Source organism: Micrasema longulum, unplaced genomic scaffold (assembly GCF_059751315.1).
Source record: "Micrasema longulum isolate JH-2025_06_02 unplaced genomic scaffold, ASM5975131v1 h1tg002586l, whole genome shotgun sequence".
In the NCBI taxonomy this organism is placed as follows: Eukaryota; Metazoa; Arthropoda; class Insecta; order Trichoptera; family Brachycentridae; genus Micrasema; species Micrasema longulum.
In genome coordinates this window covers 52779-66267 of record NW_028279722.1, presented here as the reverse complement: position 1 = coordinate 66267, position 13489 = coordinate 52779, and positions in this window count along the sequence as shown.

The window sequence follows — 13489 nt, the reverse complement described above, 5'->3', positions numbered from 1 at the left end:
TTAGTTTACAAGTGGATTTGAGCATTTTTGTATAAATATTGGTCAATAATTTATTTCGGAAAATTCATAATCTCTCTTAAAGATTTTATCAAATCAATCTAGGTATTTATGTTCGACGTTTGGTATTTATTATACAATATCGACTCAGTTTTTTTAATTGATAAAATTTAACCTTTAGCACCAGGCAAATGACAGATGATTGGTATTTATATATTATATTTATTTATTCATGTTATGTCTGAAAAAGAAACATATTTACTAATTTGTTTTTTATTTGCGTTTATTAGGTACATAGGCTCAGCTTATAGTGACACAACTAGGAACGACCCATGTCTGTGGACTTATAGAGCGCCATTAAATAAACAAGAAGAAAACAAATATTAGTTTTATAGTTTGTTAGTATAATAAATAATATTGATAATTTTATTATCTTACCAAAATACGATTACAATATATATATTTTATTCCAGTAAAATGGCTAAAGAGTGCTGAGCCAATTCTACCATATAAAACAAATAAAAACATATTTCATTTCCGTAAAGCAATGTAGTGATAACTTACACATTATATGCATAGTATATTAATTTATTTTTTTTAAATTCCAAGAAAAGAACTAAAAAACAAAACAAAAATATAAAAAAATAATCAACTTCTAGGAAAGAAAAAAAGAAATGAATTTTGCATAAATGATACAGAATAAAATAAATTCTCTCCTGTTAAGTCCTTATGGTGGTCAAAGCATTTGCAGTCATTGTAACAAGGGTGAGTGGACCACGCTGGCGCTGCCACAAACCTAATTAAGATCGAGAAACATATTAAAATTAAAATAAAAATACTATCGAAGAAATACCATAAAATACATCAAGAACAAAGAAGTCTATCGAAAGTGAATCAATATTTAATTATTCTGAGAAATACAGGCAGAATGACATTCATCATGATTCCCATTCCGCACCTAATGGTGACATTTTTATTATTGTATATGAAGATAAAATGATCAGTTTTACGCTTCAGGTGCCAGTTTCAAAATATCTTCTGGTTTAAAAACACCTTTTAATTGTTTTTTTCAACTAGTCAACACCGACAGGTTTATTAAATTTATTTTAATTTACTCTTATTGATTAGTATGTAGGAGAGCACGGGGTAATAGGAGCCATGGGGTAATGGGATCTATACTCTTGTACGCAAGTTAGAAGTTATCTAGTTGCATGTTGCATCACATCTTAGTTGGTATATCGTGCTCAAACAGGACGGACAACAGTTTATTACTTCGAACTTCTAATTTTCTCCGATCTTCGCGTACGAAGTGTGAGTATTCAAAACACTTATTGCCATAGATTTTTAGAATCATCACTAAAGTAATCGTTAAAAAATTGTAATGACAGCTTTTTCGTTTAAATTATCGACTAAGTTTTAACCATAAACCTAAAAATTAAAGTTTGTCGTAATAGCGGCCGAATTGTTCTCGTTATCCCCCTTGAACAGTTTTTAAAGGTTTATTTGATAATTTCAGATGCCTCGCAAACGTAACTGGATAACATAAGAGTTACATTGGTCCCCTGGATACGTCAAATCATGCCATCAAAAAGAAAAGTGATTATGGAATATACTTTTATAAGACGGTCCTAGAGCCCACTCAATTCGAATTCTTTCACTGATGATGACTATATGCTACAAATGCTGCTGCTTTAATCGTGGTGGACAACTCTTCAAACGATCGAAAAAATATTGTAATGAATTCAAATTTTCATACTCAATATAATCAGAGCGGCGTAACGCAAGATTGCGTCTCAATAACAAGATCCGCTTATGTTTAAAGATCCCGCTCTTAATTATGATTTCATTATTATTGATGACTGTAATTGTCAACGAAAACTTTTTTAATGAGGGGTGCAAATACTAAAACTGAATAAAACGTTGCTACTGGACTTGTTTTTGTATTAGTAATTATATTCCCGGAGCCATAAACCTCTCGAAAAAGCAGAAAAGACATGCGTAAACTGCATTCAGAAATACAACTGACACCCTAAAAATTCAAGTATTAGAAGAAATGAGGAAAAACAATAAACCGTGGATCGGAAAGATAAAAAAAATAGCAATCAGAAAAGGATCAAAAAGCTCATAAAAGGGCGAATGATTCCTTTTTAGAGATCGAACTAGCTCATCAAATGAGTCCATTGATGATCGTAATATTTGCAATGATGAAAGTACGCAGTAACCATGTTAAAAATAAATCTGATGGCTGTATAATTTTTGGTGAATCTGACAAATCCAACACACTAAAACACATATTCAAACGAATTTCGACACCGCTAAACATATAATAAATATAAGTTTCAAAAGTGGTATATTCCCATCTAATAATAAAAACACTATAATTACTCCAACATTTAAAGCAGAGAATCCTGAAGAAATAACTAACTACCGTCCTTTTTCAGTAATTTCAAGCATAGCTAAAATATTTGAAAAAAATGTTTAAATAAGGTTGACTGAATTTATAAAAGGCAATAAATTTATTCACCATAACCAATTTGGCTTTATGGAAAATAGAAGCGCTCAGGATGCTATTGCAAAATTATCCACATACATTCATAATTCATTGGACAAATCATTAAAGTGTATTGGTATATTTATTGACTTAAAAAAAGCAGTTGATAGTGTATCACACAATTAACTTATATCAAAATTAAAAGATGTGGGAATGGGTGGCAAAGTTATTGAATGGCTAACAAGTTATTTATTCCAACGACCTCAAATGGTAAAAATAAAATATACATATAGTCAAATGAAGACTTGCAATTTTGGGATACCTCAGGGTACGGTGATAGGTCCGCTTTTATTTATTCTATATGTCAATGACATATTTTAATAGTCAAAATTTAAATAAAAAAATAATATCATATGCCGATAATACGGTTGTTTTAGTTGAGAAAGTTAACTGGAACTCAGTAAATTTAGTAGCTAATGACGTTATAAATAAATTGAAATTATGGATTGACAAAAATATATTATCTTTAAATATGGAAAAGACAAAAATCATTCCATTTTTTATTAACGAAACAAATTTAGATTCAGTAGTAAAATTAATTATTCACCGAAGCAATTGCAACAAAACTAACTGCAATCTTACATGTTTAGTACTTGATACGATAGATAACATTAAATATATCGGTGTATACATAGACCAAAACTCAAAATCGAAAGACCATATTAGTGAACTAGTTAAACGAATTAGAAAATAAATGTACATATTTATTAGATTAAGGAATATTTAAAAAATCTATAATTTAAGAATAGCTTATTACTCAATTGTACAATCTTTGTTACAATATGGTATTGTTGGATGGGGTGTGTATATGGGGTGGTGCATATACCAATATATTAAACCCTCTTAAATTGTACAAAGATTAATTATTAAAGTAATTTTACCTCAACATTCAATACGGAAATTCTATATTATAATTTAAGTTCACACTGTAGACACACAGTTCACAAGTCAAAATAAATTCCATTATAAAAATTTATAAAGAAAAAAAAAGAGTTTGAGAAGAGTAACTCACTCATTTACCAAAATAATATTAAAATCCCTAAATTCCACACAAGTCATGGTTAAAATAACTTTGTCTTCAAAGGTGTCTAAAATCACAATAATCTCTTCAATGAACTAAAAACGTTTAAAACTAATATATCCATAAATAAATTCTAGGTAAATCTAAAGAAAATTTTAACTAGTATGAATATTTTTTTTATTTTTTTATTAAATAGTATAATTTTACATTATTACAATTTAAAAAAAATTGCACTTGTTATATTTTTACTAAAACTAAAACCCCACCAAGCCACTTTTTGTAGCTTGTTGGTGAAGATTATATTTATATTGACTTAATAACATTATTTACATTTATAAAAACAATGGAAAACAGATAAAAATTAACAGCCGGAAAGATCAGAATAAACATGTTTATACAAATAATAATATATAAATTTATTTTTTAAGTACAAGAAAATATATGAAAAATTAAAATATTTACACCTAAGCTACTATTCATATATAAACTCTTGATCGAGTAGCCACTCTCTTATTTTGCTCTTGTTACAATGTGAGTTAAGTTTAAGTTCTTCTTATTTTCTGTTTTTCTTTAAATATCCTATTTTTTTTCTCATGTACTTGTATATTCAAAATTATAAAAACTCTAATGAATAAATAACTGTAATGGAGTAAGTCACTCTCCAAGCACAAGAGTTAGTCTCTTTTTTTGAAGAGTTACAGTTATAAAATTTACTAGATGTATAAAAGTAGATTTGTATGGAATACAAACAAAAACATTTACCATTTATGAAATTTATTAATAAAGAAAATAATAAAAATGCCGTACGTATGCAGAGAGCATGATAATGGACACATTGGGGACATGCTCCATAGAGCATATAAACATTACTGAACATAGTTAAGAATATGATTCACCCCAAGATTATGTTACTGATTTTTGCAAGTGTACACGAAATTGTTATTTTTAAAATATAATTAGATTATTTAGCATGTTCCTTAAAATATTTCATTACAGTTTGTAAGAATAATATTTTATTGTTTATTTTGTCAAAGAGGTGTGTTGGTTGGCTCTTATTGTTCCGGTGTGGATCCTGTTACCCATGGCCCATAGCTCCCATCCCATGGCTCTTATTACCCCGTACCTTGGGTAATGTGAACCAATGCTACTTCAAAATGAGAAAAATTCAAATTTTTTTATTGGTTTTAAATTTTTTCCATTATTTTTTCTTGAAGCACATTAGTGACTTTGTATGTAACATAAATAATCATATGAAATAGTTGTTGCTAAAAAAAGGTATTTAACTTTTACTTACGCGGTGCTGATTCTCCCGTTCTCCCATATATAAATCGTATATTCATAGTTAATTAAATGTTAAGCCATTTTTATTTTTTTTTAAGAAAAAAAAATATATGCGTTCTTATGATTTACCCAAATATTTAATTTTGAGGGCCATTCTCAACGATTTGTAAATAACTCACTGTTAGAAAATGGAATCAAGTTAGGGTAGAGTGGGATTCGAACGACGGACCTTTGGTCCGTGAGTCCGAGACACTAGCCACGGGACCATAACCTGATTGTACAAATACTTGATGTACAAATATTTTAGGTCAACGATGTGGAACTGATTTGTACACGAAATGCTGCGTATATTGATCATCTTTTACATGAAGGTAAGGTGTTCAGTTCTGTATATTTCATGTCGACCTTCCCACTCTTCTCAGGAATCAAACCCAAAATGGTAGGCGAAATAATTACTTATCCCCAAACAATTTCCTCTCATAGGATTTTTTAGAGTTAGTACAAAAGTACATATATTAAATATGTAATCTGCGCTAGTTGCTTACTATGCTTTTCCCAGTTATTTAAATCAATTTGTCTCTGTCTCTCTTTTACCAGACATGCGTGTGACGAAAAAAATATTTTGCATACGTATTAAATAAAATTTCAATTATAAGATTGTAAATGTTCAACACTCGAATGGCCTCGTAAGAGTACCTACCTATACTCCAAAGTTCTAGTATAAAAAATAAAAATAAAAACATCGTCATGCCGTATTCAGATTTTTCGGCAAGTTGTTACGGTAGGAACCTATTATGAAAAATACATTTTTTATGAAGAAGAAACATTTTTCGATCTGATTGTTTTTAATATACGAGTATTACGGATATGTATGGCAAGATATAAAAGGAACTTGTGTTGTTATTTTTAACATTTAGCAAATTTCATGTTACTTTTAAAGTGGTACCTACAGCCAAAACAAGGTGTAAAGGTATGTAAGTCGATACTTAGAATTCGTATGTGGACATTGATACAAGAACTTGAGAAGTGACAACAATAATAGCTTGCTTATGTTTCATAATTAATCCGTTTTAATGATAAAATAAAATCATTAAGTGTGTACAAGTACCTATGGTAATAGTAATAGGTACTTGTACAGACGAACGTGAATAGGAATTTGAACTTTGTTTATCTGTCACTCCTCGCAAATTCCTCCCAATGCTGTGCGTGCAAAAGACAACCGCACGTCGGACTTTTATGCCTGACTAAAATCGACGTTTCGCTCTTCCGTTTTACGCACCCTAAAACTGAACCTATTTGGTTGTTTTTTTAAACCACCTTATTAACAAATAATGTTTTATATCTGCTCTATCGGGAATTGAACCCAGAACCTCAAGCATGGTAAACGAAGGCACCAACGATGATTTCCTTTTTTAGGATTCTTAAAAGAGTATGGGGAATGAAATTTTCTGCATCGGTATCGTTTTTTAAAATTATTGATCATATTCGCATACCGTATGTCCGAAGACGGAAGATAAAACTAAGCACTTTTTTGGGTTTTTGGATGGTCCTATCTCCTATAAAAAACAATTTATTAATAAAGCAAAAATATAATTTGCGAGCCACGTCCGTGGTAAATATAGAACTATATAAATACTGTGCGAAAAACACAACTGCACGTCGGATTAACTAAACTAACTAAAATCATAACTAAAATTGATAAGATTGAGGTCACCTGGACCTCGATTATGATGGGAAGATAAAATTTATCTACAAAGTAAAATGAAGTTTTCTGTATGAAAAATAGAATATGTTTATCCATTTTTTTTCTTAACATGTTTAATTACCAGTTACGGACGAAGATACTTAGAATTTTCATACAAATATACACACTTTCGTACATAAATATCGATATTAGTTTATACCGTCTCAGTATATACCGATAAAGATAGCCGCTCATAATCGCTGCCCTAGGCTGGTATTCCAAACGCTCTCGCGGCCGTATTGTCTCGTGTATTTACACATACAAAATACGCGAGAAAAACTATTTTCTCGTGCAGCGAAAGTGGTTCAGAATAGCACCCCACCACATTACCACATTATTTGTTTACACAACCGACTGGTTTTGGGAACAACACGTTGCCCTCTTCAGGGTTATTTATTTAACAATTAAAGATAATTAATATATATACAGGGCGTTCTTTAAACCCTGTCGCATCCGAAACCACGATGATCAGTATAGGCAAGAAGACATATTGGCATATTTAAAAAATATTTAGAACGAAGAATTTTTTTTAAAATGAAATATAAAAAAAACAAATGGTTGCTTACTTCTGCAGGGAAGAAGCAAGGGGGGCGCGGCCGTGCGGTTCAGACTCCCCCCTCCTCGTTTCTCCCCTGCAGAAGTAAGCAACCGTTTGTTTTTTTTTCTAAGTTTTATTTTTAAGATTTTGGTCGTTCTAGAAAAATATTTTAATGTGCCAATATGTCTTCTTGCTCATACTGACCATCGTGGTTTCGGATGTGACAGAGTTTAAAGAACATCCTGTATATATATATATAAATATTAAATGAGTTTATAAAATATATATATATATATATATTCATATATATTATACATATATATATATATATATTCGGTTGTGTAAACAAATAAACTGGTTCACAAAACAGTGTATTTAATTCTCAAATAAAAATCATATATTACAATGATCCACAAAGTGAAGTCAGCACTAATTTGGCTTTGACATATACTGGGACTCTATTCAATCCACATATAATAAATACGAAGCTGGTAATAACTATTCATTATTCTTTCACGTAATTTAATAAAGCCAGCGCGTCCGGAAGAGTAGATATGTATTAGAAGGGCTTTAGTCGGAAATTGTCATTCATTATGTATGTAAGATTAGTTTTTAAATATTTTTATTTTCTTTTTCTTATTACTTCATTTTTGTTTTTTGCTACTTTTGTGTAAAATATATGTCTGTTCTTCATACACATATAAATATATGTAAAACATGTAAAAGCCTACAAGGCGTTTAAATAAATAAATATATAAATAAATAAAAAATCTCATGACCATATTGGAAACACGAATAGAAGCCAGGTAGCCGACCAGGGTTTTGATTCTATTTCACATTCAGAACTAGGTATATTTTTTATCTGCCCGGACCCCTGACTGACACAGAACAAAGATACTTGTACATGTGCAACGTTCTTAGTATGTGTGCACACATACACCCCCGGTAACATGAACCCGTAAAAAATAGGACATAGATATTTATTTCTTTTTTCCGTTCCATTTTGACATTTAAAAAAAGTTTTGAGAGTTTTTTTATTTGAGACAAAAAATAATAAAAAAACTAATTGTTATGCTTTAAACTCTTTTAACTGAAATTTTGAATTTTAAAAACATTTATTTAGTCAATAAAACACCCTCAACCCTGAAGCATCTTTAAAAAATATTTATCATTTAATTATTAGAACAACATGAATACTTTGTATAACCGCCTTTGGCCTTTATCACAATATTTATTCGTCTTGGCATGGATTTGTATAGTTTACTCAAAAATTATGCGGAAATTTTGTTATACCATATTATTATATCTTTTTAACTCTTGCATCGTTTTCGGAGATTTCTTCCTAATTTTTTTTCCCATTACGGCCCATAGATTTTTTATTATGTTCGAATCTGGGCTATTTCCTGGCCATGAAAGAGAATTAATTCCCAATGGTTCTTTGAGCTGCGATACCTGATGAAGAAAAACACCAAAATTAGTTTTAAAAATGTTAAATGCAATAAGGTAAACCATCAATACGCATTAAAAAAAATTGCACACTCACAGAACGAGCCCGATGCCGATGGCAAGCCGCAGAATCATCCTGAAATACGGGGTCGTCAATTTCTTTCATTATATTCTCAATTGTTGGTTCAACACCCTCTAAAATGATTTCATTATATTTTTCAGTATTTACTTTTTCTATCATTATTAAATTACCAACACCAAATTTTGTGATGCACCCCCACACCATGAGATAAGGCGAATGTTTAACTGTGAGTGTAAGACATTCGTCATTGTATCGTTCTCCAGCTCGGCAGCGAACTGTCTGCAAACCATCTGGACCAATCAAATTCAATTTTGATTCATCAGAAAATACAACCCTTTCCCAATCAGTCTCTGTGCATTTTTTTTTCATTTTCTGGTTCAATAGAGGTTTTTTGCAGGTCCTCTGGCCAGTAATCCAAATTCTAGTATTCTAGTATTCTATAGTAGTCTATTTGTGACTGTGCGTACACTACCACTGACACCGGTGGTTTCTTGTAGTCGTACTCGTAGTCGGAACTGATGCGAACCGATTTCTTAATGATATATGTTTTTAACACGATCATCACGTTTTGAAGTTCAGCGTTTTAATCCTGTGCCCACTTTTCGATTTAGTGTCCCCCTTTCTTTGAATTTTTTCAGAAATCTCCTCACAGCATTGCACTGTATTTGCCTTGCTGTATCACAGTTGTTTCTAGTTAGAAAAGTATTTTTTAGATAGCGCAACAATAACTGATTTTTTTTGTAACGAAAGTTTAAGTCTCGTAGACATTTTTCTTTAATAAAACATGGACTCTCCAAGAAAACGACTAATCACTGCCAAATCAGGTGTATAACTGAAGAAATTTAGAGCTTTCCAGGTTCGTAAGTAGCTATTAATTGTTCCTAGAAGTGATAACACATGACTCAAGCCTAGGTTCAATTACCGGCTGATCTACTTGCTGAAGAGTGAGGACGATTATTCAGGACATATCCGCCGATCACCGAAGAGATCAAACGGCTGGAGAGAGAGACGACTCTTCAAAGATGGCAAGGTAAATGGGACACCTCTCTAAAAGTAAAATGGACGCACAGGCAAATAAAAGACTTAAAGGGTTGGGTAAACCGGAGGCACAGTGAAATCACCTTTAAAACGACACAGTGCATGTCTGGGCACTGGGTTTTTGGCAAATACCTCCACAAAATTGAAAAATCCCCGACGGAGGCATGCACGTACTGCGAGACAGAAACCGATGATGCGGAACATACCCTGTTTGTCTGTGAGAAATGGAGCGGAGAGCGGGAAGTTTTAGGCTCTCAAATGGGCCGAAATATTGACGCAGACTGCATTGTGGACTATATGTTGCAGTCAAAGAAAGCCTGGAACTTACTTAGAAGCTTCATGGAGTCCATTATGTCAAGAAAAGAAATGGACGAAATGATATTGACACCTCTTCCTGTACAGGCAACAAGATAGAAATATGTTTTTCTGACAAATTTGTGGACTCGGGTAGACCTTAAGGTAGAAATCGGCCCGCAAAAGAAGACGGAGGGTTTTGGCCGATACGAGTCCGGCACTATCTAGTCAGAATGACTGGTTGTCCATGATGGATTTTCCCCTCCACAAAAAAAAAATCAAATACTTACGTATTCAATTAGTCGGCTACTTATGTTGCGTTTTGTTATTTACAAAAGGTTTTATTGTAAAATAATGTACTCGTATTATAAAATGGTAAAAGTTCCTGTTAGATTTATTACATTATTGTGTTATACTATTTTTGGTCATGTTTATGCATTCATATAAAAATCCCCTCAACAAAAGACTTGGCGAACAACACAAAAATATGTTATTTAACATTTGGTATATTTGTGTTTGCGTGTATGTCGGCTTTTTATTTATTTTTAAAATGTATGTTTGTATAAACCCCCAGCCTCCAGGCCTGCAAAACTCGCTTCCCTTACATTCATACGCACTAGGGTTACTCGTTTTAGAGCATACATTAACATTTGCGTTTGGTTAAATTTGCTCTGTCATTTCATACAAACCTCACTTCCTCTATATTATTATATGGTTATGAGGATGAGTGATAATATCCGACGAAAGCCCTCCATATAATTTGCAAAATTCACAGTGAAAGCAGTGAAAGAAATTAATTAAATTGAATTCAATTCAATTAAAATTTTGATAAATATATAACTGAAAATTTTCAAAAAGTAACTCGTTTATTGACAAAAACACAGTGCTTTTTTGTATGAGTGAAACCGATAGGAAGACTCATCGTCTTTAAAACGGTTTTAAGTACTTTCATCATTTTAATAACTTTTTTCTTACATTAATTTTAATGTGTTAACGTCCTTGTATGAATTTAATTGTTATTAAATAATATTACGTTAATATCAGTAAAAACAGGCTCTCAAGTCGGCACAAACCCACCTATTTTAATAAAAGTAAGAAAATAGCATAAAAAATACGTTGTTAACCATTTATTTACCTTCTTTGCGCGCTACATAATATTATGACATATCATTGACATATATATCATATCTTTATCATTAATTCCATGGTCTTTATTAATGTATCACTGGATCTTTAAATATATAATTCTTCTGTACGTGTGATGTCACTGAACTCCTCCTAAACGGCTTAACCTATTTACGTGCGGTTTTCAGCTAAATGCAGATCTTTGCGCTGCGTGTGTTCGTAGATGTTAAAATTTTCAATCTTATCTGTAAAAAAAAGTTAGGAGCATAAATATTTTTTTCATCGACCTACCAGGGTTGCATTCGACGAGAATGCATATATACAAAATAAATGGAAGTACGTTGTTTTTTTGTGTTTAAAATAAGTTTGTTTTTAAATATTTACAAACAATATTCGTTTTTATGGATCCCAAACAGATGTTTTCCTTAAATTCCTCATAATTTCTTCTCGTTTATTTCTTTTTACTGGATTTTTGGTAATACTAAAATAATATTAACTGACATTCAATACATTTTTGAAAACCGCATTCATGAATAAAAAGCACCCCTGTTGGTGAATATACCAGAGTTTGAAATTTGGAAAAAGAATTATATATTTGAAAATGAATTATTTTATGTTTTTGTTTTTTTATTGTTTATACATATTATTTATTACAAAATGATAGTAATAATAACTAATATAATCCATCCAAAAATAGTTCTCCTATTTAAACTTGTGAACAATGCCGTAGATTGCCCTATACTTTAGAATTCTTTAGAATATCTTGTGCCCAACGGGACAAGACTCCAAACTACATTCAATTTGCCGATACCCAGGACAAATTCAAGAAATAGTGATTTTTTCTATAGAGCACGTCATTATTACAATACCGTTCTCTCCAGTCACGCAGACATTTTTCATCTTTTCTATACTTAATATAAAAATTTACTTATAGGCGTTGATAATACACCTGTATAATTTAATGAGTATTTCATTAAAATTGTTTATTCATGTTTATGTTTTGTACCTTCTTCAATATTATTACAGAAGTTGTTTTGTTTATTTTCTTATTTGAAAAAATATTTTTTATAAATGTGCTTATTTATCATATTGGTATTTTATTTTTATTTATCATTGTTATTATATTTATTTTTTACTTTTGTATTATTATTTTTTACATTTACTTACATATTTTATTTGCAGTTTCTGAATTACTAACATTTCTTAACTTTTTATTTATTTTATTATATTACTAGTAATGTGTACATTTAATTAAAAACTCACATAGCCGTGGAAAATCATTATTGACGGTTTTTACACTTTCAGTTCCAATGTACCCTTATCTTCTATATGAATTATATGCGAAAACTTTTATTTTTTCTCAAATAAATAAATAATTAATCCCAAACTTTATGAGGCCAAAAGCCCTGTTTTGAGTTGGTATACAACATGAAAAGTGGAAGCATGTACATTATTAAATAATAGCAAAAATAAAAATGTACTAGTTTTAAAAATAAAAAAAACCTAAAAATTGTAACAAACACATTATATTTTTACATTTTAATTCCCAATAGAAATCACCCAAATATCCCTTTTGATCATTTCGGGATTTACGAGTTTTACAAGTTAGGCCGACAATATGTACACTAAAATAAGTATTCCATTTAATTGGCTTGATGAATAAAGACACCATATTTTTCTTTGCAAAATATATTATTACTTACTCATTCAACGATTCGTTTTCTATTCAGATTCACATTGCATTTTTTTAAAAGGAGGAGTGCATGCATTGAAAAATTTAGTTGATAAATATTAAACGCTAGTATGTCCACCTAATGTTTTTTTTAAACATTTGTTCTACTAAGTGTAGTGAAAAAAATTATTATTTCACTACTATTTAAATTAAAACATGTCCTCATAATTACAATGAAAACATTGTCAAAAAACTCTGTTTCAATTAAAAAGCTAGTAAGTCCACATGGACATTCTGGTGGATTATTATGGACATACTGGCGTTTGATTATTTATCAACTCAATTATTGATGTTAGCGATTATTTAGCGATTTTAGTTTATTTCAACATATTATAACAGAGATGAAGAACATTTTAAAGAAAGTAATATAGAAGTCTAGGCATCCACATTCTAGTTTATGATTATTTAATACAATATTTTATTTGTATATTCTTTGACTCGCATCTATCTAATCGCAAATTTCTAGTACCGTTTTACACTGAATTTTATGCCTGCAATACAGAAAAATAGCTGTTTTTCGATTATTAGTAGTAAACTTGTTGAATTATTTTAACAAAAAATATAATGTACATATAAATGTTATTACTTATAATACTTTAATTGACTTACCTATTTACATTTATTATGCATTGAATTTTTT